The sequence below is a fragment of the Odocoileus virginianus genome, chromosome 17 (assembly GCF_023699985.2).
Source record: "Odocoileus virginianus isolate 20LAN1187 ecotype Illinois chromosome 17, Ovbor_1.2, whole genome shotgun sequence".
Classification (NCBI taxonomy): Eukaryota; Metazoa; Chordata; class Mammalia; order Artiodactyla; family Cervidae; genus Odocoileus; species Odocoileus virginianus.
This window is the reverse complement of record NC_069690.1, coordinates 32,069,002-32,094,835: the sequence shown is the minus strand read 5'-3', so window position 1 is coordinate 32,094,835 and position 25,834 is coordinate 32,069,002. Positions and strand designations below refer to the sequence as shown.

General features: G+C 43.8%; 1 protein-coding gene across 5 annotated transcripts in view; it reads left to right on the top strand.

Annotated features, from left to right (window-relative positions):
* Positions 1-25,834, top strand: part of SPECC1 (sperm antigen with calponin homology and coiled-coil domains 1) — a 195,976-nt gene that overhangs the window by 8,508 nt on the left and 161,634 nt on the right. The window lies entirely within an intron of this gene.

Genomic DNA, 25,834 nt, shown 5'->3' with positions numbered 1-25,834 from the left:
CTCCACCCATGGGGCATTTCATCCCTTACTTTTCTTCTGTGACTGGTTCAGTGGCTTTTCTTGCTTCACTTTGTGTCTAGGTTTAATCGCCCACAAGACTGAGAATTCCCTGAGGACCAAACAGCAAACCACATGTAGCTATAGACCCAGAGCCTCCCTGGCAGGGTGAAGCACTTATGCTGGTATCTGTTAGTGCTTCTGGAAGGAGCAGCTACAAGGACATGGAAAGGCATCTCTTCTCCTTCCTTGATCCACACATCGCTGACTTGTGTTCTGTGATTAGGATGGTGTTGTAAACCTGTGTGTGTGTGTGTGTGTGTGTGTGTGTGCGCATGCTCAGTCGTGTCCGACTCTTCGTGACCCTGTGGACTGTAGCCCACCAGGCTCCTCTGTCCATGGGATTTCCCAGACATGAATACTGGAGTGGGTTGCCAGTTCCTTCTGGAACAGCTTCTCTGACCAAGCCCCTCTTGTCTCGTGTGCTTTTTCGTGCTTTCATTGGTTTATAGTTTATAAATTTATAATTTATTTCTTTTTCTTCTCTGTAGCCCGTTCTTTCATTCTCTCCCCCTACCCCATGCCTAAGTGGCTGACTATTCTAATATGTTTAATACACATGCTCTTGTTGTATGTATTCTTTTTTTAAGCATCATTGTAGTTTTATTTGTATGTATTTGCCCAAATGTAACTGTTATGTATGCAGTCTCTCCATGTCATCATGACATAATGTGCTCACATCTTTCCAAAATACTTGCATTTGAGTGAAGATCTCTACCCTACCAAATATCTCCAATTCTTGTGTGTATGTATTCTTAAGAATGTATTGTTTTGTGTGTGTGTTTTTTCTTATTTTTTCTCTTTTAAAAAATTTAGCTTGTTATCTCCTTTGTTTCTTCTTTCTTTGTCTGTGTGGACTCTTAGTTGCAGTGCATAGGATCTTTTGCTGTGGCACTTCCGCTTAGTTGCCTTGAGGCATGTGGGATCTTCATTCCTCACCAGGGATCAAACCTGTGTCCCCTGCATTAGAAGGCCGGTTCTTAACCACTGGACTGCCAGGGACGTCCCCGTGGGAGGGTATTTTTAATTTACATAAATGGTGTCATGTTAGACTCTTCTAGTGTTATCACTCACCGCCATGTTTCTATGACTCATTCCTGTTGTTATGGTGACTATCCAGTTTGTGTATCCACCACATCCTGCCTCTCTCCCTCCTGGTGATGGACACCCATGTCGATTCCTACACCCAGACACTACAAACAGTGCTGAGGGAACCTCTCGTACATGTCCCATATGGACTTCTGGGAGAATCTCTCTGGACCTGGGCCAGGAGCAGGACTGCCTGCTCACAGTGTGTGCCTGTACTTAGTATTTAGGACCAAGTACCACTGATTGCTTCTGAGTGAGGCCACACTATTCTGCATCTCCTCAGAGTGCATTGGATTCCAAAGACCTTTCTTTCTGCAAACACTTGGCATTGTCCAGCTTTCTAATTTTTAGCAATCTTACTCTATTTACATTTCTCTGGTTACTACTGAGTATACACACTTGAGAATATGTATGCTTGCTACCTTGTTGTGTTTTCTTTAATGTAAATTGCCTGTTCATGCTGTTTCCCCAATTTTCTTTTTTTTTGTCCTCACCAAGTGACTTGCAGGATCTTATTTCCCTGACCAGGGATCAAATCCTGACCCATAGCAGTGAAAGCCCCAGTCTTAACCACTGCACCATCAGGGAATATCCCCTCCATTTTCCAGTTGAGATTTCTGACTAGAATATTTTTTAGACATTAACCATTTACTGATTTTTAGACGATGCAAGTGGTTTCTCCTGATACACGATGTCCACTTTGTTGTTAGGATCTTCGTTGAATGGAAATCCTTAATTCTGTAATCAAAATAACCAATTTGGGGGGGAGGTAGGGGAGGGAAGGATTATGAGTTCGGGATTAGCAGATGTAAACTATTACATATAGGATGGATAAACAGCAAGGTCCTACTATAGAGCATGGGGAACTGTATTCAGTATCCTGTGACAAACCATAATGGAAAAGAAATATGAAAAGAATATACACATACATATATATATTGTATTTCTGCTGTACCGCAAAGTGACTCAGTTATATATAACTGAGTTTTTTTATTTGCCTCCAGATACCAAGATAAATGCCTGTGTTTGTTAATTGACAACATGTTAATAATCAAAACATTTCACATAAAAATCCAGATTTCTAGCCTCTGTTGAATCAGCTATGTTTCAGTGTCAGCTATAGTAACCGAGTGGTGGACTGTCCCCCACCTGGTGGGCCTCACTTGTTCCTGTGACCTCCTGGTCATGTGGTCTTCTGAGTTTATGATCAGCCCCTGCTGGGTGTGGAACAAAACCTTGAAAATAAACAAGCATGATGATAGTTAGTGTCCATGAAGGTGCTATCTGAATGTGATTCTGGGGTGAAGTGGGCTTGGAGCTGAGAGCACGGTGCGGTGGCTGTTCTCATGATGGCAGTGACAGCACAGGAAAGAAAACCAGCTGCACTAGTAAATATTCTAGGCTTCTTAGGAGTCACAGTGTCTCACAACCACTCCCCTCCTGCTCTTACAGCTCGAGGGGCATGCATGCATGATCAGTTGCTTAATCGAGTTCAACTCTTTTGCCATGCACTGTAGCCCGCCAGGCTCCTCTGTCCAGCGGATTCTGCGGGCATGCCTACTGGAATGGGTAACCATGACCTCTTCTGGGGAGGGTTCGATCTTCCTGACCCAGGGATCGAGCTTGCGTGTCCTGCATTGGCAGGCAGATTCTTTACCATCTGGACCACCTGGGAAGCTTGAAGGCAGCCATTGACAGGATGTCAGTGAGTGTGATCCATTGGTTTGGTCCAGACTTGCCCCGCAGACTGTCGTTTTCTGACCACATTTTCTCCTGTTGTTTCTAAGGTGCAGGCTCACAGCTTTTGCCTGATCATGGGGAAGCAAGTACCTGCTTGTGCCATTGCTGAGGTGGTGCTGGTGATGAAGCACACTTTCAGTCTTCGGGCTCCAGCTCTGGGTGGGGAGACAGACAAGTGAGGAGAACAGGCCAGGATGGGAAAGTGGAACGTATAGTGGAATATATCAGGGAAGACTTTCTGTAAGAAGGAGGCATCGAAAATGAGCGGGGAGAGGAATTAAGCAAGACAGAGGCAGGGCCTTTTTGTGCTTCGTTTGTAAAACCCAAGAGGTGACAGTTTCGCTCACTATGGCTGGAAAGCAGAGACCTGGTTTTGTGGTGGCAAGGAGTGGGGGCTTGGGGTGGAGGTAATGGGGGTGGTAACCAACCCCAAAGTGGGTAGCAGGAATGACAGAACAGACACTTGTAAAAATTCCACACAAAATCCTGAGTCCTTAAACTAACAGAGATTGATGATGACAACCCCCATGCTATCAAAATGTGTCAGAAAATAAGAAATCACAGAACTTTAAATTCACAAAATCAAAGTAATCCTGATGGAGAAGAGTACAAGCCCACAAAAGTCAACTGTAGACAAAGATGACATATGGATATATGCAAATATCCTAAATGAAACAGCAAAATGAATTCAGCAGAATGTCAAGTAGGTTTTCTTCTGGGAATTGAAGATTGCTTTGATATTAGGACATAGGTTAGTTTAATCCATTGTGTAAGTAATGAAAGCTGAAAGCTATGTAATCACTTTAAGAGAAACTGAAAAAGCACTTGATGGAATCTGACTCTGAACCTTTTATGTTTCCTTGAAAAATATTCACAGTCCTGCCTTCAGGCATGCAGGCTCTCTGCCTGCCCAACTTCCTCACCTTTTTGCTTCCTTGGCAAACCTCGGCTCATTATTTCTTTTTTCTTTCTTAACTTTTATCCACACTGTGTGAGGCATGTAGAATATTAGTTCCCCAACCTGGGATCGAACCCATGCCTCCTGCCTTGGAAGGCAAAGTCTTAACCACTGGACCACTGGGGAAGTCCCTGTTTCTTTTTTTCCTTTTAAAACACTTATATTTATTTGGCGGTGCCAGGTCTTAGTTGCAGCATGTGGGATCAAGCTCCCTGACCAGGAATTGAATGCAGGCCTGCTGCATGGGGAGCATGGAGTCTTAGCCACTGGACTGCCAGGGAAGCCCCTCTGCTCATTATTTCTTCACCTTTTCCTTCCCCATGTCCTTTGTGACCCTTTCCTGTGTCCTCGGTGTGGAGTCAGTTACCTCCTCTCTCCCCTCTAGGGAGTACTATTCAGACCTCCTGTCTTGCATTTTGGTAGTAATTCTGTTTCTCTCTATACTTAGTTGATTTCCTTCTATCAGAACCTTGTCCTGGGGTGGGCCCTGGAGATATAGAGATGAGTAAGATGGTATTGGTCACTTGGCTCTTCACCCCCAAACCCATCCCCTTGCTCCCCTGGCCACTGCCTCCTGCTAAAGGTACAGGTGGAGGCTCCAGGGGAGACCAGGATGTGAGAGGAGGGGGAGCCAGGGGATTTCTCTCCCCTATTTTCTGCCTTGGGTGGTGTCTAAGGGGTGGTCCCAGCTCCAGCTGAGGGATACTTGCCTCTGGCCTTTGTCCCACTGAGACAGGCTGGGATGGAAGCCTTTGCTGCAGTGCTTGCACCTGGACACGCCTCTTCTCCACAACAAAGTACAAAGAAACTGTATGGAGCTAAAAATAACTGTGTCTGGGCATTTGGGGTAAATTCTGGACAAAAGATACAAAGAGACCAAAAAACCCAGCAGCCACTTTTGAAGAACCTTGAACAAAAGCAGGGTGTTGAGAACAAAAGCAGGGTATTGAGCATGCCCCCTGCACTCAACACCACCCTCACCTAACATGAAAAACAAGCTCACCCCCACTCAGGGAGCAAGCAGGGGAACCTGTTACTTGCTCTCAGTATCCCCTGCTGCAGCAGTTCATTTCAGTTCAGTCGCTCAGTCATGTGACCCTTTGTGCTTAGTCCTGTGACTCTTTGTGACCCCATGGATTGCAGCACACCAGGCCTCCCTGTCGGTCACCAGCTCTTGGAGCTTGCTCAAACTCACGTCCATTGAGTTGGTGATGCCATCCAACCATCTCATCCTCTGTTGTCCCCTTCTCCTCCCACCTTCAATCTTTCCCAGCATCAGGGTCTTTTAAATGAGTCAGTTCTTTGCATCAGGTGGCCAAAGTATTGGAGTTTCAGCTTCAGCATCAGTCCTTTCAATAAATATTCAGGACTGATCTCCTTTAGGATGGACTGGTTGGATCTCCTTGCAGTCCAAGGGACTCTCAAGAGTCTTCTCCAACACCACAGTTCAAAAGCATCCATTCTTTGGCACTTAGCTTTCTTTATAGTCCAACTCTCAGTCCATACATGACTACTGGAAAAACCATAGCCTTGACTAGATGGACCTTTGTTGGCAGTAATGTCTCTGCTTTTTAATAGGCTGTCTAGGTTGGTCATAACTTTTCTTCCAAGCAGCAAGCATCTTTTAATTTCATGGCTGCAGTCACCATCTGCAGTGATTTTGGACCCCCCAAAAATAAAGTCTGTCATTGTGTCCACTATTTCCTCATCTATTTGCCATGAAATGATGGGACCAGATGCCATGATCTTAGTTTTCCGAATGTTGAGTTTTAAGCCAACTTTTTCACTCTCCTCTTTCACTTTCATCAAGAGGCTCTGTAGTTCTTCTTTGCTTTCTGCCATAGGGGTGGTGTCATCTGCATATCTGAGGTTACTGATATTTCTCCCGGCAACCTTGATTCCCGTTTGTGCTTCATCCAGCCCAACTGCAGCAGGGACTCTAACAAAGCCTTGCCTGAATTTCTTGTCTGTCCTCTGGTCAATTTCAATGGACTGGAGAAGGTCAAGAACCCTGATTGGTATCACCACCTCCTTTCTTTGCTCTTCCAGTCTTATTAAACATGCTGGAGGGCTCCTACTGTTGTGAGTCTCTGGTTTGCTCTCCACCCCACTTAGTGTTTTGGTCATTCCTCAAACCTTTTGGGGCTTCCTTGGTGGCTCAGTGGTAAAGTATCTCCAATGCAGGAGATACAGGTTTGATCCCTGGGTTGGGAAGATACCCTGGAGTAGGAAATGGCAACCCACTCCTGTGTTCTTGCCTGGAGAATCCCATGGACAGAGGAGCCTGGTGGGCTAGAGTCCATGGGGTTGTAAAGAGTAGGACACAATTGAGCATGCATCACTTGCTTCACTTGCAAACCTTGTGACCAGTTCCCATGTTAAATTCCCTCTGCTGAGCTTTGTTGTTGTTGTTTAGTTGCTAAGTCATGTCTCTTTGCGACCCCATGGACTGCAGCATGCCAGGTTTCCCTGTCCTCCACTGTCTCCTGGAGTTTGCTTAGACTCATGTCCATTGAGTCAGTGATGCCATCCAACCAGCTCATCCCTTGCCGCCCCCTTCTGCTTTTGCCCTCAGTGTTTCTCAGCATCAGGGTCTTTTCCAATGAGTCAGCTCTTTGCACACAGGTAGCCAAAGTATTGGAGCTTCAACTTCTGCTGAGCTACTGCTCTTGAATTCTGTTTTCCAGATTGGACCCTGCCCAGTATAGACAAGAACCCCACTTCTAGATGCCCACCATCTTATAGGACAGACATGGAAACCACTGTGATTTTGTCTGTTTCATGCTGCTTCCTGCCTTCTTCCAGAAGTAGACCTCACCTCGGGCACAAGGATTGGCCATCACCCAGACTGACACCATCATAGGACTTCACACTCCTTGTTCACAGAGCCTTTTCCAGGGGTTATATCATGTCCCAAATCAGGCTAATCACTTTCCTCTGAGTTTGAAATGGGTCTGGTGTAGCCAGAGCCCCCTACCCTCTTGGGAGTCATAGGAGGTGTGAGTTCTGTGGAAACTTGGTCTTTGGTGTTTTTTTTTTTCTTAATTTTATTTATTTACTTTTTAAATTTATGAGCTTGATCTTTGTTTGGTTCAGTGTATGTCTCCAGTGCATAGTAAGTGCCCTGTCAACACAATTTCATAAAATTTAAGGTGCCATCCATTTTCAAACAATTATTTTGTGTTCCACTAAGAAAGAAAAAAATACTGTTAGTTAAACCATAACATAGTTTTTTATGTGCACTTTTTATTTTAGATGTATGAAAAGATCTTTTAGACATATTTAAGACAGTTTATATCATACAGTGTTTTTATTTGTATATAAATAGGAAAGTGTAAGTGCTGTTAGCTGCTTAAGGCATTTCTAAAACCTCTTTTTTAAATTTTTTTCCCATTTATTTTTATTAGTTGGAGGTTAATTACTTTACAATATTGTAGTGGTTTTTGCCATACATTGACATGAATCAGCCATGGATTTACATGTATTCCCCATCCCAATCCCCCCTCCCACCTCCCTCTCCACCTGATCCCTCTGGGTCTTCCCAGTGTACCAGCCCCAAGCACTTGTCTCATGCATCCAACCTGGGCTGGTGATATGTTTCACCCTTGATAATATACATGTTTTTATGCTGTTCTCTCGGAACATCCCACCCTTTCCTTCTCCGACAGAGTCCAAAAGTCTGTTCTATACATCTGAGTCTCTTTTTCTGTTTTGCATATAGGGTTATTGTTACCATCTTTCTAAATTCCATATATATGGAATTTAGCATGCGTTAGTATACCATATTGGTCTTTATCTTTCTGGCTTACTTCACTCTGTATAATGGGCTCCAGTTTCATCCATCTCATTAGAACTGATTCAAATGAATTCTTTTTAATGGCTGAGTAATATTCCATAGCGTATATGTACCACAGCTTCCTTATCCATTCGTCTGCTGCTAGATATCTAGGTTGTTTCCATGTCCTGGCTATTATAAACAGTGCTGCAATGAACATTGGGGTGCACGTGTCTCTTTCAGATCTTAAAACCTCTTCTTTTTTAAAATAATTTTTTCATACTAAAAATTTATTAACTTTTAATACCAACAAATATCCAGTTATCAAATTCCTATTAAAACCTCCTCTTTTTAAAAAATTTATTCATTCTTTTATTTTTGGCTGCACTGGGTCTTCGTTGCTGTGTGCATGCTTTCTCTAGTTGTGGGAGCCAGGGCTACTCTTTGTTGCAGTGTTCAGGCTTCTCATTGTTCTGGCTTCTCTTGTGGAGCATGGGCTCTAGAACACACAGGCTCAATAGTTGTGGTGACTACTGCTTGCCCTGCAGCATGTGGGATCTTCCTAGACTAAGGATAGAACCTGTGACCCCTGCTTTGGCAGGCAGATTCTCAACCTCTGGAACACCAGGGAAGCCCTAAAACCTTCTCTTCTGAGTCACTTTTGACTCCAGGTCGTTGGTGATTTTTCACAGATGAAGTCCCCTCTGCCACCAAGAACCCTGATAACATGCTGTGTGTGGTTGTGAAAGTGTTCCACGTTGTCTCCAGGGTTTTCTTTTGAGCTGTGACACCCATTCTGTGAATCTGATGCTGGCCCTTCCTTATCTCACCTAAAGGGATCTGCAGACTGTGTTGAGAAAGCAGCTAGGACTCACACTGCTCCTTCGATGGCCCTTCTTGGTGTATAGCCTGAGGTAGTGTAGGACTGTGGTCAGCTCCAAGGCCACCTGGAGTGAAAACCAAGTTATTGTGCTTTTCAAGGAGCTTATCCTGTCATGGACTGAGCAGCACTGACCAGCCAGCAGTGACCGTAGGAGGCGTGCTGACCTCAGGGATGTTAACATGGGTGTCTTAGCATTGATGGATTGTGATATTTGCACAATTAATCAATCAATGAATCTGGTGTGGCCTGAACCCACCCTCACTGAGAAGCACGCAGAAAGACGGGGAGAGGCTCTCCACCGGTCCAGTGGTTCCTTGGGCCACATCTACCCCTGCACTTTCCAGGGTTTATTTACGAAATCTGGTCCTCCTTCCCTCTTCCTTTGTGAAACTAGTTCAGATTCGTTTCATGTCACTTGCAACCTAGTGAATCCTGACTAATCCAGAAGCTTATAAAATGATTATAAACAGTGTGATGTGTGCAGGAATTAAAAGTATATTCAGGCTCTGAAGTAGCATCAAGGAGAGAGAGAGACCCGCTCTGTCCGAGGAGGTCAGGCTGGGACTCTAGACTCTCCCAGGTGAGGTGGGGCCCACCTCCTGGGTGCCTCCCAAGGACCCCGTGTACACTCCAGCTTCCAACTACTTGCTCTCACCCTCACCACATAATTTTAAAAAATCAGTTCAGAGGAGGATGAAACCTGTGTTTTTTATTCCCATTTATAATCACATAATTACCTTTACTGGTGCTCCTTGAATTTTTGTGTGTGTGAATTTGAATTTCCATTTGGGCTCACTTGCTCTCACCTTGAAGAACTCCCTCCATTTCTTGTAAGGCTAACAACAAGTTCTTTGCAGGATGGCAGACATTTTATTGGCTTCTGCGTGCCAGCACGGCTATAATAAGATCTGAGGCTGGTCTTACAGGCTGGTCTTAAAGCAGTAGGACATGACTCACCTGAAATGAATCATTCCACTGCTGCAGGTGACTTTTGAAACTTTACAGCTCACCCTAAAGGTGACAGTACACTGGTGTGTCTAGCCACCAAGCTATCGGTGAACTAGGGCTTTTCTTTTGCTGCCAGGCACTCTTTCTGTATTGCTTTGTGACTCCCCCCGCCCCCCACCCCCACTTGCCCTGTTTCAAATGTTTATCTTTACCATCTTTATGTATTTCTGGCTACACTGGGTCTTTGTTGCTGCGAGCAGGTTTTCTCTAGTTTTAGTGCTCGGTCTTCTCATTACGGTGGCTTCTCTTGTGAGCAGGGGCTCTCAGATGCGAGGGGCTTCAGGAGCTGTGGTGCATGGGCTTTAGTCCCTTTGTGGCTGGTGGGATCTTCCTGGACCAGGGATCAAACGCGTGTCCCCTGCATTGGTAAGTGGATTCTTAACAGCTGGACCATAAGGGAAGTCCCTACTTTGTCACTTTTAAGTCATTTGTTCAATTTCTTTTGTTTTTTCTTTAAACTTATAGTGCAGAAAATTTCAAACATTCACAAAAATACACAGCCTCATATGGTACATTTTCATATACCCATGACCTGGCTTCAGTGATGATTTAACTCACAGCCAGATTTGTTTTATAAACTTCCACCTAATCATCCTCAATCTTATTTTGTAAGTCACTCAGTTTCTTTTCCTCATTTTCTTCTGGGAAAGAGTGTGACAGTATCCTGAACAAACTGAATTAAGGTGTAAAGAGAAAACCCTGTAAAACCCTTTGATGTGTAGTAAGTAGAAGAAAGCTGTATTAAAAGTGTGAGACTAAAAAAAAAAAAAGTGTGGGACTTAGTCACTATAAGCAACAACAAAGGATGCCTAACACCATGTGCTGGGTTTGTTTTTCTTTAAAGGAGCTGTAGTCTGGCATTTTAACAAGAGTTACAAATGACAGGGTGGTGTAGACTGAGTCTAGCTTTGAGACTGTAATGATACAGGACTATAAGCTTACAGCTTTTTCTGTTGACTGTAAGTGTCAGACATTTTAAAATTTAGGGCTTCCCCAGTGGGTGAGTGGTTAAAAGAGTCTGCCTGCCAATGCAGAGGATGTGGGTTCGATCCCTGGTCTGGGAAGAGCTCCCATTCCTCAGAACAACTTCACAAGCCCCTGCGCTGCACCTACTGAGCCCAAACGCTGCACCTGACTGAGACCGTGGGCCGCGACTACTGAAGGCTGCACAGCCTAGAGCCTGCGGTCCTCAATAAGAGAAGCTGCCATGGTGAGAAGCCCTCAAACCACAACTAGAGAAAGTCCACACGCACCAATAAAGACCCAGCACAGCCAAAAATAAATATATTAAAATATTTTAAAAATGTAGTCTTATAATTAAAAAAAACACTAATTCAATAAAATTATTTTGGAGAGAAATCATGTTGAAAGATTTTAGTAGTATCCTCAGAGTAAGATGTTTTGAATGGTTCTTCTGGACATAACCTGCTATTCATTGTGAGGACACACGTTTTACTTACTAGCTTCAAATTGATTTTGCTGAGAGAAATAAGGCCTTTTGTTGGTCATTCTACATTCTCTCACCTGTCTCCCCAGTGATATAGGAAATGCATTTGCAGGGTTGGCAGAGGAAATTAGGATTTGTTGTTGTTGTTGTTCTGGAGTATATTAACACTTAGGCTTATACTTGATAGCTTCACTTCAATGAGCATCCTCCTTTAGTTAAACTGACCTTGGATATTCTCCAGGGAAAAATATATTGTTAGATTTTTTAACACAAGTGTGTGCATGAACTGGTGAAGAAGAACTTCCTTTAGTCACAATTTCAGAGTTATAGAAGCACATGTTTGTTATTATGATCTTGCAAGTTTGCTAACTGCTTTACTGAAAATAGTACATGGAAAAATACAGCACAGTATGTCCCAAATAAGCCCGTGGATATTTCTTTTTAAAAGTTATAATTTAAATTCTGTCTTGAACTTGTCAAATGCTTTCTTTTAAAATACATGTTTATATAAGCACTTGCTTTAGTGCTTTTGTGATTGAACCAAAAGGGCTTCCCTGGTGGTAAAGAATCTGTCTGCCTATGCAGGAGACTTGGGTTTGATTCCTGGGTTGGGAAGAGTCCCCTAGTGGAGAAAATGGCAACCCATTCCAGTGTTCTTGCCTGGAGAATCCTGTGGATAGAAGAGCCTGACATGCTGCAGCCCATGGGCTTGCAAAACAGTTGGACATGACTTAGAGACTAAAAACAATCGAGCCAAACAGCAAGGAGAATGGGCAGCTTCTGCTCAAAAGACTGAAACTCCCCCAGGTCTCCCAGGGAGGGGTTTTTAAAGACAGTGTTAGTGGTGGGGATTGTAGGGAGTGTGATCAGCTTGTACAACAGCTCTCTGATGGTTAGTGGCAAGGTGATCAGGAGTCAACATCCACAACCTTCTGGTTCCAGGGGGTCTGAGGTCTATGTGCTGGTGGACTGCATGCACTTAACTCCAGCTGGTAGGGGTGTCAGTCTCTGCACCATTCAGAGGACGTGGCTTAGACTACTGTCTAGAGCCCTCGGGGAGGAACTGAAGGTCCGGCACCTGTATTGTGGCTTAACTATTATTATTTTGTCTTACTTAACTGTTTTCCTTTGTCTCTGCATTTTCTCGCTTCTCTCATTAACTTTGGAACTCAGGGAAGGCCTGGGAAGCTAAAGCTTTTCTATAAACAAGAGGCAGGGGACACGGTGGGATGGGGTGGGATTTCTGTCCCTGGGAAGCCTCTGCAGGGTCCTGCTCAGTTTAACTTTTCGTTTGAATTTGCCTTATTCGTCTGTTAATTCAACAAATATTTACTGATTCCCTGATCCATGCTAGATAATGTTCTAGCTACTGATGATGGGTGGGAAGTAAGGCAGACAAGGACCCCGCTCTCAGTGAGTTTATAATCCAGTGGGAAGATAGGCAGCCAGTAAGAAAACTTCAGGCTGTGGTCAGCCTATGTGGAGGACATTGAGCCACCGGTAGTGTGAGAGTGAGTGAACTTGGGGGCAATACCTGATCACGGTATTTATACTTTAATTTAGTTACTGTTTATCAGAGCAGCAATATGGGAGAATGGAAAAACCATGGACTTTTTCTGTGTAAACCTTAGGTTTTCTAACACACGTTGTGTCAACCTCAGAAAATTACATAATCTGTCTGATTCCAAGTTTCTTCAACTACTCCAAGGGTAAAAGAATACTACCTAGTTCAGAGGGGCTTTTTGAGGAATAAATGTGACAATTTAAGCAAAAACCCTAGCAAAGTGTTTGGTCTCTAACAGTTGCTTTATAAATAGTAGCTGACATATTTCTAGAGGCTTCCCTGGTAGCTCAGCTGGTAAAGAATCTGCCTACAATGCAGGAGATCCTGGTTCGACTCCTGGTCAGGAGGATCCACTGGAGAAGGGATAGGCTACCCTCTGCAGTATTCTTGGGTTCCCTGGTGGCTCTGCTGGCAAAAAGAATCTGCCTGCAATGTGGGAGATCTGGGTTTGATCCCTGGGTTGGGAAGATCCCCTGGAGCTTAATTGCTTTCTTCATTAAAATTAAAAAAATAAGTTCTCCCATGATTTCATAAATTTTTCTATCTGGTGCCTAATGAGATGTTTTAAAGAGAGCACCTTAAATAGCCATTCATGCCCATGGTCACCATGGTAACCGCTAGCATGGGAACTTGCTGCTGTGGGCTTATTCATTTCCATGAATCGTCACAGTTTAATGTGCATCTTCTCTTGGTCAGATTTTGTTGAGGTCATAATTCACAGGAAGGGAACTACATTTGTATTTAATGCAGCAAAGTTTTGTAGAACTGAAAAGTAATAAGTACATCAAGAATCTGGACACCAAAGCAGGGTTCTAGTGTGGAAACAGCAGCACCACTGCAGTTTCTTCTGTGGGAATACAACACATTGTGGTTCAGAGGAGTTTTACTACCCCATCCAACTAGGGGTGCAAGCCACAGACTGGGAGCAGGCAGAGACCTCAAGATGCCAAGTCTTTCAGGGCGGCTGATGGGAACTTTCCATAGAGGAGATTCCAAGGCCAAGTTGGTCATCTTTCTTAGATAGGCAGCCAATCAAACACCTTAGAAGAGCATGGGGCACAGGGAAGCAGGCACGTCAGAACAATGAAGCTTACAGCCGGTCCAGGAGACCTGGCAGGGTCTGCGAACAACAGCGAGAGAAGGTAGGACGGCTCGGGGAACTACTAAGCTGACTTGAGAGTTTCTCAACCTGGTGGCGCATCTGTGTTCCTAACAACTCACTTTGTCTTGGATCTACTTGTCCTGGAGACAGGATCAGGCTAAATAACACCCTTTCTTCCTTTCCTTCTTTCTCAGGTAATGAGGTCTCTCCTCTGCCCCAAATCAGGGGCCAACGGGTCCTACCAAGACCTTTGTCAACTACCCCCTCCTCATTGACACTCTGACTTTTCTCTCTCTACTGATTTTTTAAAAATATCTTTATTTATTTGGCTGTGTCGGGTCTTATTTGTGGCACTCCGGATCTGTAGTTGCAATATAGTGGATCCAGTTCTCTGACCCAGGATCGAACCCACGCCCCCTGCGTTGGGAGTGTGGAGTCTTGGCCACTGGACCACCAGGAAGTGCTTCTACTGATTTCTCTCTCCACTTGTAAACATGCTCAAAAGTTTCCTATCTTAGAAAGGAGTCCACCCAAACTCTCTACTCTGACCTTTAGCTGTTGACTTCCTTTCATGGCTGTTTTCAGGAATCGCTTGATTTTGTCTCTCATTTCCTCCTTAACTCTGTGACTTTGCTTCTTTTTGAAAAAAATTAATTAATTTTGGCCACAATGAGTCTTCACTGCTGCATGCATGCTTTTCTGTAGTTGTGGAGAGTGGGGACTAGCTGTGGCGAGTGGGGGCTAGTGGCAGTGAGTGGGGGCTAGTCGTGGTGCACGGTTTCTCCTCCCGGGGGCTTCCCTTGCTGCAGAGCCTGGCCCTGAGCACAGGCTCAGTAGCTGTGGTGCACAAGCTTAGTTGTCCCACAGCATGTGGACTCTTCCTGGATCAGGGATCAAACCAGTGTCCCCTGTATTGGCAGGCTGATTCTTAACCACTGGGCCCCCAGGAAAGTCCTGTGACCTTGCTTCTAGCTCCGTCTTCTGTAGACTTTGTTCTTGCTACGTTCAGTAGTGGGTATGTCCATCTGTCCTCTGTACTCTTCCAGTTGAGTGTCTCTGCATTTCAAATTCAGCAAGAAATGAACTCATCATCTGCTTCAGTGCTATGATGGTTTGAAAATATACCTGCAACTCTTTGATACTTTTCCTTTCAAGAGGTGGGGCTTAATGCCCTGTGCATAAACAGGCTGGGATTAATCACTCCCTCCTAATGAGTGGCATAGGGCAGAAAGGATGTGTGAGACTTGAGGGTCATTAAAAACATTGTGGCCTCCTCCTTGCTCTCTCTCGGGTCACCTGGTGTAGGGGAAGACGTGTGCCATAAGTGAAGGATATTCAAGCCACCTATAGAAAGAAGGCAAGAAACAGAGGTTTCACTGGGCAAGAAACAGAGGTCTGTCAACAGCCAGCAGTTACTTGCCAACCATGTGATTTGAACTCCTCGGAGTTCCTGTCCCAGTCAAGTCTTCAGATGGTGCAGCCCCAGCTTAAGTATAATCCAGCAAAGCTTCTCCTTGATTCCTCACCCACAGAAACTGTGAGATGATAAATGATAAATATAATAAAATTTAGCAAGCTGCTAAATGTTATGGGTATTTGTTACATGGCAGTAGATGAACAATGCACATGGCAAACCTTGTCTTTTCACAATCTCAACAAATTGTTTTCAAACCAGAAACACCTCCTTCCTCCTCAAAATTCAACTGACACTCAAGTTCTATTATTTATATTTAGGTATCTATAAGATCATGGCATCTGGTCCTATCACATCATAGCAAATAGAAGAGAAAAAAGTGAAAATAGATTTTAAGTTTCTTGGGCTTCAAAATTACTGTGGACAGTGACTACAGCCATGAAATTAGACAATGTATTAAGAAGCAGAGATGTCACTTTGCCAACAAAGGTCCGACTAGTCAAAGCTATGGTTTTCCCACTAGTCATGTATGGATGTGCAAGTTGGACCATAAAGAAGGCTGAGCGCCAAAGAATTTATGCTTTCGAATTGTGGTGCTGGAGAAGACAATTGAGAGTCCCTTGGATTGCCAGGAGATCAAACCAGTCAATCCTAAAGGAAATCAACCCTGCATATTCATTGGAAAGACTGATACTGAAGCTGAAGCTTCACTACTTTGGCCAGCTGATGTGAAGAGCTAACTCATTGGAAGAGACCCTGGTGCTAGGAAAGATTGAGGGCAAAAGGAGAAAGGGATGGCAGAGGATGAGATAGTTAAATGGTATCAATGACTCAATGGATGTAAATCTGAGTATACTCCAGGTGAGAGCGGAGGAAAGAGGAGCCTGGAATGCTGCAGTCCATGGGGTCCCAAAGAGTTGCACATGACTTCACGACTGAACAACAGCAACAATTTGTTTGATTTATGAATTTCTTATGAATTTCTCTTTCACTCTCCATGTATGGTATCTCATCTAGACTGTTTAAATTGCCTGGAAATGGATTTCTTGCTTCCAGCTTTACTCCCTTATAATCTGTCCTCCATGCTGCCATAAGAGCAGTTGTTCTAAAGTATGAGTTTTATCTCCTTGCTTCTTTGCTTAAATCATCCTCATTGACTATACAGTCCATGTAATTCTCCAGGCCAGGATACTGGAGTGGGTAGCCTTTCCCTTCTCCAGGGGATCTTCCCAACCCATGGATCAAACCCAGGTCTCCACACTGCAGGCAGATTCTTTACCAGCTGAGCCACAAGGGAAGCCCCTCATTTACTAGGGCTTACCAAGTCCGGACACCTTAGCAGTACAGGTAAAGCCATTTTTGGTTTGAGTGCTTCTTCCTCTTCACTGTGGCATGCCATACGTATTCCTTCAAATTCAGAGCATGATTTGATAGAGGAATTCTGCTAACTGCTTGTTCTGTTTTCCCTCTGGCCAAAACATGTATCATTAACTTTGGGGCAGTTCTAAAAACACGTTCCATTAGTGTGTGTGCTGTACCAGTTTTATCTCTGAGGGGTGAAGCAGTAAATGAAGCCTCTGTTGTTTTCCTTTGAAACTCATAGGATTTTTCACAGAGAAACGTTATTCTACCCTTGAGGAAGAACTTGGTTGGTTTACCTAAGAGGCCATGGTGCTTTGTCTGAAAGTCATGTGGGATGCATGCGGGATTTTCTGCCACTATTTCAGGAGCTTCATTAAAAACTATGAAGTGTTCTAACCCTTGGTAGCAAATGCATTGGGGCCAATAAATTCCAATTGTTCAGTATTCACTACTGTGTTTCCTGCCTGCATATCCCTGTTTAACTGGCTCGCTGGCCACATAAAGGACACACCATAAAGGACATGCACCTCTTCAGCTTACACTTCAGTCCTCCTGTTCAATACGACCCTTCCAATCAACTGTACAGCAACCAAAAAGCTGATTAAAAATGAGAAAAAAAATAGTGACCCTTCTAACTGTCAAGTCATATTTATACTGTCAACATGACCTTTATATTTCCTTGAACCACTCTCTCTGGGCTTCCCTGGTAGCTCAAGTGATAAAGAATCTTCCTGCAGTGAGGGAGACCTGGGTTTGATACCTGAGTCGGGAAGATCTCCTGGAGGAGGGCATGACAACCCACTATTCTTGCCTGGAGAAGCCCATGGACAGAGGAGCCTTGGTGGGCTATAGTCCATGGGGTTGCAGAGTCAGATTTGATTGAATGATTAACACTTCACTCTGCTCTATCAACTTTTCTAAACTGATGTAATGCTACGAAATAGGAAAAGATGAAAACTGTGAATTTTAACAAATATGAATACCAGCATACAAATATTATTAAAATATTTGGTGAAAATATAGTAACAGACTAACCAAGATGAACCACATCCCTTTAAAAAAATATATTTATTTACTTACTGGGGCTTCCCAGGTGACACTAGTGGTAAAGAATCTACCTGCCGATGCAGGAGACGCTGGAGATGCGGGTTAATAAAAAAAACATTATTATTTTGGACGGTGCTAGGTCTTCGTTGCTGTGTGGGCTTTCTCTAGTTTCAGTGCAATGGCTTCTGTTGTGGATCATGGGCTCTAGGGTGTGTGGGCTTCAGTAGATTCAGCTCCTAGACTCTACAGCACAGGTTTAATAGTAGTGGCATGCAGGCTTAGTTGCTCCAAGGCATGTGAGATCTTCCTGGACCAGGGATTGAACCTGTGTCTCCTGCATAGGCTGGTGGATTCTCTACCACTGAGCCACCAGGGAAGCCTGAACCACATCCCTGTAACTGAAGGTTGGATGCAGAAAAATAACCAAAGTGTAAATTTCAAACTTAATGGTTATATGAAGAGTGTAACAGGATTTCATTGAAAAGAATAATCTTGCATTTCAAGATAATATTAATAGAATACTTGGGCTTTCCTCATAGCCCAGTTGGTAAAGAATCTGCCTGCAATGCAGGAGACCCGGCTCTGATTCCTGGGTCGGGAAGATCCCCTGAAGAAGGAAATGGTAACCCAGTTCAGTATTCTTGCCTGGAGAATCCCATGACAGAAGAGTCTAGCAGTCCATGGGATCACAAGAGTTGGACATGACTTAGCGACTAACCCACCACCACCATTGATAAAATACATTTGAGTAAAATTGTTGCATTTTTTTCTTTTGAAGTTGAAATTCCCAAAGTAGCTTTGGATATATGCCTCCCATTTTTCTTTCATGTATTCAGCAAACACTTACTCAGTGCCCTGTGCTGGGCTCTCAGCAAGGGGCAGAAGGACGAGGACAGGGCTCCTGCCCTCACGGAGCTGGTGTTTGATTTTCTTCTGCATCATATCCAGTCTGTACTCTGATGCTTATTTTTCTATTTCTCCTTTTTCTTACCTCTTATGTTTCAGATCCATAAACTATTTTAAGTCTACGTTCTCATTTCAAAGTACTTTGTTCTCCAATCTAAACAGATAGTAATGTTTGTGGTATTAGTCCTTGTGTATACAGGCTTAGAAATTCCATTTTTAAAGCACATTCTTATAAAAACTCATAGACGTGCAGAGAGTAAAATGTGAAAGGTCTCCCTTTATTCTTTTAATTAAAAATAGATATACTTATTTGACTGTGCCACATCTTAGTTGTGGCATGCGGGATCTTTGGTTGCGTCATGCAGACTCTTAGCTGTGGCAGGTGGGCTCTAATTCCCCGACCAGGGATGGAACGAACCTGGGCCCCCTGCACTGGGAGCGTGCAGTCTTAGCCACTGGACCACCAGGGAAGTCCCGAAAGTCCCCTTTTACAATCTCCTCTCCAGCTTCTTCCCAAGATCCATGCATACAAGTGTGTGAAAGTCCTATTTCCCACATTTTTGCTGACACTGTTATCCCTTTAAAAAATATTAGCCCATATGATGGCTTTAAAAGTATCTTATTGCTCAGTCAATGCTTGCTGGGCACTGAGTAGATGAAGCATCTTGTGTGTTTGTTTCTTCTTGAGTTAATTTTGGTAATCTGTGTTTTCCTAGAAAATTATCTGTTTCGCCCAGTTTACAAATCCATATATATAATTATATCCTCTTTCTTGTTTCTAATTTAGATGCCTTCTTTTTTTCTTCTTTGATTAAATTTGCATGAAGTTTTATCTTGTTAGTGCTTTGAAAACTTTTACTTTTATTAGTCTTCGGGACTAATAAATGTTAAAAATGTTTTTGGTTTCATTAATTGCTGCTTTTTCTTTATTCATTTCTTCTTTGTACCTTCTTTTTTATAATTTATTTATTTTTGGTTGCAGTGGGCCTTCATTGCTGCATGAGGGCTCTCTCTGGTTGCAGCAAGTGGTCTTCTCATTGCAGTGGCTTCTCTTGTTGAAAAGCACAGACTCTAGGGCACACAGGCTTCAGTAGTTGTGGCACGTGGGCTTGTTAGTTGCCCTGTGGCATATGGAATCTTCCCGGACCAGGGATTGAACCCGTGTGCCCTGTGTTGGCAGGTGGATTCTTAACAGCTGGACCACCAGGGAAGTCCTCTTCCTTGCATCTTATGTACCTTTCCAGGAGCAAAGGTTCAAAAGGTGTTGCTGAGGGTTGGGAGAGGGGCATCAGCCCTGTTCCCTGCTCCTATCTCCCATCACCAATACAGAAATTTCAGAATCAGGAAGAAACAAGTCAGGCATCAGGTGGAGATCATGTAGGCTTTGATAGTAGTAAGGCTGGCTTGAATAATGCTCGACCTGCGATTAGTCAGGCTAACGACCTTTCCCCTTTGAGTTAACAAGAAATTCTTAGAATAAATGCTTTTCGGGAGGTTCAACATGAAAATAGTTAGAGCTGAATAAATCAATTACTCAGTAGCAATGAGGGCTTTCCTGGTAAGGTGGTTCAGGTGGTAAAGAATCTGATGGTGAGGTGAGGTAGTTCAGATGGTAAAGAAATGCAGGAGACCTGGGTTTGATTCCTGGATTGGGAAGATCCCCTGGAGACAGAAGTGGCAACCCACTCCTGTATTCTTGCCTGGAGAATTCCATGGACAGAAGAGCCTAGTGGGCTACAGTCCATGGGGTTGCAGAGTCAGACATGACTGAATGACTAACACTTTCACTTCTTTCGGGGGCAATGAGGGCCATGTTCCCTCGGGGGAGCTCAGTCTTCATAGTTCCATCTGGAGACCCAGATTGGAAACAGAAAGATGGTAATGTGGCAGATCCCAGTTGGTGGCTGACTGAGCAGGGAGCTGATGGGGAGCCCGGTGGAAGGAGGTGGTTTTGGGATTCAGACTGGGCGGGGAGGCCTTTGGGAACCCGAGGCTGGGGAGGGTGCAGGGGTTTCAGCTTAACCAGCAAACCAGGCTTGGAGGGAGGAGGTGAAGGGCCGCTGGATGTCAGAGAGGGCCTTTCGGTGTCAGAATCCCTATGGTAGGAAAGTCAGGTGGATGGGCGCATCCCCAAGGATCCTGGGACCTGTGGGGGATTGGGGCTGAGTCATCCTTCAGGCTCTGGGGCTCTTGTTCTACCCACTTAACTCAACATCTGCTTTGAAGCCAAAAGAATCGCTGCTTTCCTATTCCTGGCTAATTAAACAGTTCAAACATATGCACTGCCTCCCTCAGCATCCTCACACAGCCAGGAGGGAGGTGCTGTGTGGGTGGCAGGTGTGTGGCCCCAGCAGCAAGGGGTGGTCGGGGTGGGGTGGGAGGAGAGTGGGGAGGGGACAGCCCTGGAGCCACACTCGCCTCACGGCGACCTGACCTGTCAAGGCTCCTTTGGGCCTGTGAGCTCATCTGGCCTTCCAGGGGTGTTTTTATGACAGTATATCAAGGCATAAACTGTAAGCCAACAGCCTATGTTCCTAGCCACGTGTTCACAGAAGGAGTTTGGTCTTCCTGTTTCCTCAGAGAGGGTGCAGTAACCCCTGTCCAGAGCTCATACGAAGGGCAACCTCACTAACCATCTCTCTCCCTGTGCGGTGTGTCTCTCTCTGTAATTACTTCTCTCTATGTAATTTCCTACAGTGAAATTTGATGCTTTAGAACTAAATTAAAAAGTCATCTAAAGAGATGGTTGCGTTAACATAAAAGTCAAGTTCAAGGAGGAATGATTTTTTACAGTCCGGTCACACAGATATTTACAAAGAAGAGCAGTGTATTGGGCTGGACAAAATGTTCATTTGGGTTTTTCCAAAAGATCTTAGGAAAATCCCAAATGAATATTTTGGCCAACCTAGTACTATCTTACGTACTTATGTCAGGTTTCAGAGTCTCTGTATGCAGGTAGGGCTTCCCGGGTGGCTCAGAGGTAAAGATTCTGCCTGCCAAAGCAGGAGACATGGGTTCGATCCCTGGGTCGGGAAGATCCCCCGGAGGAGGAACTGGCAATCTACTCTAGTATTCTTGCCTGGGAAATGCCATGAACAGAGGAGCCTGTCAGGCTGCAGTCCACGAGGTCACAAAAGAATCGGACAGGACTGAGCGACTGAATCACCACCATCGGCACATCACATAAACAGTTTCTGTTTATACTCATTTTCCAGTAATAAGCACAGGGTCTGTTCTGGCTGCATGAAAGGTAGAGACTGTGAAGAGTTTTCAGCTGTTTTTGCCCCGGGAGGGTGTCCTTTCGTGTATTTCGTCACACGTCCTTGAGGGCATGTCTCCATTATAATCCGAGGGTCCTAAGGACTCTGACAGTCCTTGCAAAGGTTCATCAAACATCTCTTTGAAACCCACTCGGAGTCATTTTCATCTTTTGGCTTTGTCCTAGGTATTTTTAGGGTTGATAGATTTATTTTTTCCAAGAGCAAACAGAACATTTTAAGGCTTTGATTCTTGGCTAAGGCTTAGTAAATTCTGTTCCGTGGAGAGTGGGCAGGTTTCCCACTGAGGCGCTTATAAACTTGGCTGGCACAGAGATTTCCTGTCAGCACTAGCTTGGGGTCGTGGACCCAGCCCAGGAAGTAGACCACCCTTGTCCTGCGCAGCTTCTGTGCCAGTGGACACCTGGACACACTGTCATGGTCCATCACCTCTCTCTGTTCTGAGATTCCCTGTCCCCACAGAGGACATCTTGTCCAGGGTTTACTTGTTTCTACACTTAAGAAAGCCTGCCTGGGATCACATTGCACATAGTCTCTGCAGAATAAGCCATCAAGTCCTAGAGTCTGCTGCTCTTAGAATGCCTAATGGTTATTCTGCTTAAATAGTGTTATTAAAATGATAAAACAATCCATGTTCATCTCAACTAGTGTCAAAAAAATCTTAAGAACATAAAGTCAATTAGAACCTTCCATCATTTCAGCACCTAGAGGTAACATCCTCTTTTTTGTCATTTCTTTTCTAAACTTTTATTTTCCCATGGTAAGAACACTTAACTTGAGATCTACTCTGTCTTGCTTTAAAAGAAAAAAAATTTATTTGGCTGTCTCAGGTCTTGGTTGCAGCATATGGGATCTAGTTCCCTGACCAGGGATTGAACCCAGGCCCCCTGTTTCAGGAGCGTGGAGTCTTAGCCACTGGACCACCAGGGAAGTCCCAAGACCTACTCTCTTAAATGTTTAAGCGTACAATAAATGATTGGTGATTAGAGGTGCAACACTGTACAGCAAATCTCTAGAGCTTACTCATCTTGCTTGACTGAAACTTTATGCCAGTTGGTTAATTAATTAAACTTTATGCCCCATTTCCCCCTCCCCAGCCCCTAGCAACCACTGTTCCACTCTTTGGTTCTGTTAATTTGACTATTTTAGAGTTCCTCAGATATGTGGAGTCAGGAAGTGTTTGTTCTTACGTGACTGGTTTATTTCACTCAGCATAATGTCCTCAGGTTCATTCATGTTGTCACAGTCTGTGGACTCCCCTTACTTTTTTTAAGGCTGAATCACATTCCGTTGTATATACATACCACTTTATCCATCAGTCTGCTGATGGATACTTCGGGTGATTCCACATCCTGGATGTTGTGAATAGCACTGCCATGAACAAGGGAGTGTTAATGTCTCTTAGAGATCTTGATTTCAGTTCCTTTGGGTAAATACCCAGAAGTGGGATCATATGATATTTCTACAGTTGACCCTTGAACAGCTGGGCTTGTACTGCATGGGTCCACTTACACACAGATTTTTAAAAATAAATATACAGTTGACCCTTTGTAGCCATTGGTTTTGCATCTTCAGTTCAGTGCTGATGCAAACTTAGTACATGACCATATATTCCACTGTATTGCCATCTTTGTTCCACATCATCAAATATTTTACAGTATCACTTGTGAAATTTGTATAAATCACATCATAAAATTCACTATTTTGAAGTGTACAATATAGTAATTTTCATGTGTATTGACAAAGTTGTGCAACAGTCACCACTGTCAAATTCCAGAACATTTTCATCACCCCAAAAGTGAGTCCTGGAGCGATTATCAGTAACTCCCTTTTCTAACTCCTCCCTTCATCCCATGGCAACCACTAAATCTACTTTCTGTATTTATGGATTTGCTATTCTGGAAATTTCATATGAATGTATTCATACAATTATAATCTTTTTGATGTGGCTTCTTTCACTCAACATAATGTTTTCAAGGTTCATCTATGCTGTATCATGTCCCACTACTTCGCCCTTTTTTTTAAACTTCATTCCTTTTTACTGATGAATAATATTCCATTGTATGGATCTCACATTATGTTTATCCATGCATCAATTGATGAAGATTTTTTTCCTACTTTTTGGCTATTGTGAATAGTACTGCTGTGAGCATTTGTGTACAGATTTTTATTTAAGCTCCTGTCTTCAGTTCTTTGGGGTACATACCTAGGAGTGGAATTACTGGATCACAGTGGTGACTGTCTTTATCTTTGAGGAAATGCCAAATTTTTTTCACAGATGCCATGGCATTTTATTGGAGAAGGAAATGGCAACACACTCCAGTATTCTTGCCTGGAGAATTCCATGGACAGAAGAGCCTGGCGGGCTACAGTCCATGGCGTCGCAAAGAGTCGACATGACTGAGCAACTAAACAAACAACAGTGCCATTTTACATCCTCACAAACAATGTCTGGAGGTTCAGTTTCTCCACATCTTTGCCAAAACTTACTATTTATTTTCCAGCTGTAGTCATTCTAGTAGATGTGAGGTGCTATCTCATTGTAGCTTTGATTCTCGTACTTTTAGCTTTTGAACTGTGGTGTTGGAGAAGACTCTTGAGAGTCCCTTGGACTGCAAGGAGATCAAACCAGTCCCTCCTAAAGGAGATCAGTCCTGGGTGCTCATTGGAAGGACTGATGTTGAAGCCGAAACTCCAATACTTTGGCCACCTGATTCGAAGAACTGACTCATTGGAAAAGACCCTGATGCTGGGAAAGATTGAGGGCAGGAGGAGAAGGGGACGACAGAGGATGAGATGGCTGGATGGTATCACTTACTTGATGGACATGGGTTTGGGTGGACTCTGAGAGTTGGTGATGGACAGGGAAGCCTGGTGTGCTGCGGTTCATGGGGTCACAAAGAGTCAGACACGACTGAGCGGCTGAACTGAACTGAATGCATAATAATTGCAAATATCTTTCCATGTGCTTATTGGCTGTTTGTATGTTTCATATTTTCCTTGGAGAATTCTCTGTTTGGCTCCTTTGCCCATTTTTCAGTTGGGTTACTTGTCCTCTATATTCTAGATAATAGACCCTTATTAGATATGTGATTTGTAAATATTTTCTCCCATCATGTGGACTATCTCTTCACTTTCTTTTTTTTTTAAATTTTATTTATTTATTTTTAGCTATGCTAAGTCTTTGTTGCCACGCAGGCTTTTTTCTAGCTGCGGTGTGTGGGGGTTACTCTCCAGTGGCGGCGTGTGGACTTCTCATTTTGATGGTTCCTCTTGTGAAGTACAGGCTCTAGGGCACATGGGCTTCAGTAGTTGGGACCCTAGGGCACAGTAGTTATAGTTCCCAGGCACTAGAGCACAGGCTCAGTAGTTGTGACACATGGACTTAATTGCTTTATGGCATGTGTAATCTTCCTGGATCAAGGATCAAACCCGAGTCTTCTGCATTGACAGGTGGATTTTTTTTTAAAAACCACTGAGCCACCAGGGAAGCTCTCACTTCTTGATAGTGTCCTTTGAAGCACAAACATTTCTGATTTTTATGAAGTCCAATGTATCTAGTTTTTCTTTGGTTGCTTGTGTCTCGGGTGTGATATCTAAGAAAACGTGGCCTAGTCAGAGGTCACAAAGTTTTATGCTTATATTTTCTTCTAAGAGTTTTCTATTTTTTAGCTCTTTTTATTTTTTGCATGTGGTGGGAGGAAGGAGTCTAACTTCATGCTTCTGCATGTGGATGTCCAATTGTCCCAACACCGCTTGTTGAAAGACTATTCTTTCCCCATCGAATGGTTTTGGTGTCCTTGTCCAAAATCAACTGCCCATAAACGTAGGAGTTTAGTTTTGAACTCTGAGTTCTATTCTATTTATCTGCGTATGTCTAGCCCTATGCCAAATATCACATGGTCTAGGTTGCTGTAGCTTTGTAGTTAAGTTTTGAAATTGGGAAGTGTGAGTCCTACCTTGTTCCTCTTTTTCAAAATTGTTTTGACTATTCTGGGTCCCTTGCATTTCCATATGAGTTGTAGAATTAAGAGTCACTGCCAAGAGCCACAGACTTTAGCAGGGGAGGAGCCCTGCGGCCTTGCTGACAGAGGTCCGTATAGTCAAAGTTACGGTTTTCCCAATAGTCACGTACATATGTGAGAGTTGGTCTGTGAAGAAGACCGGACGCTGAAGAATTGATGTATTCGAACTGTGGTGCTGG